At 43.4% G+C, this 2079-nt stretch overlaps 1 long non-coding RNA gene across 1 annotated transcript; it reads right to left on the bottom strand.

Moving 5' to 3' along the window:
* Positions 1 to 366: 366 nt before the first annotated feature.
* On the bottom strand, positions 367 to 2079 carry LOC121918510. Its single transcript, XR_006101246.1, has 2 exons — positions 1949 to 2079; positions 367 to 462 (listed from the first exon to the last, which is right to left on the bottom strand). It is a non-coding gene; the product is annotated as an uncharacterized LOC121918510 (long non-coding RNA).

Below are 2079 nucleotides of genomic sequence, written 5' to 3'. Positions count from 1 at the left end.
AAAAACATTTGTAAATCTTCACAACTATAAAACCAAAATTCAGACCTACAAGGCTCCTCACCTGTTATTAACACTTTTAAAAGATAGATCAAGCTCTTTCAATTCACATAAGCCTCTTTGCCTCAGAAATGCATTGAGGGTCTTGAGTCTTCTGGATTTTGTATTACATTTGATACATGTTTGTTGAATAATTGTTCTTTCCCTTGGGCAAGTCGCACTATCTCAATCTTGGGGGAAGGAAATGGTAAACCTCCTCTGAACAAATCGTGCCAAGAATACTCACATAATAGGTTTGCCTTTGGGTTGGTGTAAGTTGAAAATGACTTGAAAGCACACAACAACAACAATAACAATATTTACACTTACAAGTAAATCTTGGCTCTCTCTTTCTGTTGCTCCTTTATTTGCCCAAATGTCATTTATCTCCTTCTTCAGATCCTCCAAGTGAATACAAAGCAAATCCTAAAGAGAGAAAGAAAGTTCAGCTTTGGTTTATTATTATTATGGTCTGCCAAACAGTCTGAACCTGAGCCACATGAGGCTTAATAGGTAATGACCAGCACTTTGAATTGTGCCAAGAAACAAATTGGCAGCCAGTAGAGCAGTTTTAACAGGGGCATTGTGTGATTTCTATAACCTGCCCTCCGTTAACAGCCTGGCTGCCACTCTTTAGACCAGCTGAAGTTTCTGAACACTGTTCAATGGCAGCCCCAAGTAGAATGTGTTGCAGTAATTCAAAGGGGATGTACCACCATGGCCAGGTCCAGCGTTTCAAGGAATGGGAGCAGTTGGCACAAAGGTTTTAGATATGCAAATGCACTCCTGGTCACTGAAAAGACCTGAGCCTCCAGGTTCAGAGCTGATTCCAGGAGTATTCCCAAACTGCGAACCTGGGTCTTCAGGGGGAGTGTAACCCAGTCTAACACAGGCTGGATCCCTATTCCCTGATCTGCCTTCCAACTGACCAGGAGGACCTCTGTCTTGTCTGGACTAAGGGCTAATACAGGCCAGCACTTTATGCTAGCCTGTACACAGACTAGGGCTAGATAAGGGCTGAGAATTTACATGCTCAGAAACCCTAGTCCACCACTCGGGTGCCATCTTGGCATGCACCCATTCAGATGGTGCACGCCATGATGACGTCTGTCATGTGCAGCATCCAAATGGTACTGCGCAAAAGGGGCGTCCTAAGGCCGCACTTAGGGTGCAAATAGGAGCTGTGTTTCGCGGCTTCACTTTGGACTGGGTTGCGTGCGTGGTGTGCGGCTGCTGCGTCTCCAACCCAGCGCTTCCAGGCAGAGCACACAGCTGCCCTGAATGGGCTGTTTGTACAGCCCCTAAGTTTCAACATGTTTGCCCGCATCCAGTCCATTACTGATAACAGATTCTGGTTTAGGATGAGGACAAGTTTAGAAAAGGAATGCTGGAGGTGAGCAATATCCTTGTTCCCTGCTCAGCAGGGCCCTTCTGGTTCTTACACTGGTTTAAAATTAAAATTAAAATGTTGCAGTTGCTTGCTGTATGACTTTTTAATATGCATTGGGATTGGATAGCAGGGGTTCCACACCATTGCTTATCAGATTCAACTGATTTCATAAAATTCTTTCACGTTGGAGCAGACAAAACATTTTTCCAGACATGGTATTGAAGGTCTTCATTTGAGCTAAAAGAATGTGGGAACTTGTTGCCACCATGGTTTCTAGAGAATCTGCTCTTTGTATTTTAAGAAAAGGTCCAAGTGTGAGGGTAAACTTTCCTCCCCATCCCCACCTCACCTCTATTTCAGAGGCTCTTCCGGCTTCCCACTGTTTCTATTTACATAACAAAAAATACCAGTTAAACTTGAGTCCAGTTTCCTTCTAATAATTTCTTATCAACTTTCGACAATTTTTTTTGAAGAATATGAAGGTGCTCCCTTGGCCTATTAAGATTCAAAATTATTTCTTACCATGTACTTTTGGTAAGCTTCCTCCTGAGGAATCACTTCATGATCTCGGTGCTCCTTGGATCTGTCACACACCACACAGATAGGGATTTCATCATCCTCACAAAACATTTTCAGGGGCTCCTGGTGTTTCT

Source organism: Sceloporus undulatus, unplaced genomic scaffold (assembly GCF_019175285.1).
Source record: "Sceloporus undulatus isolate JIND9_A2432 ecotype Alabama unplaced genomic scaffold, SceUnd_v1.1 scaffold_14627, whole genome shotgun sequence".
Taxonomy (NCBI): domain Eukaryota; kingdom Metazoa; phylum Chordata; class Lepidosauria; order Squamata; family Phrynosomatidae; genus Sceloporus; species Sceloporus undulatus.
This window is presented reverse-complemented; position numbering and strand designations above follow the sequence as displayed.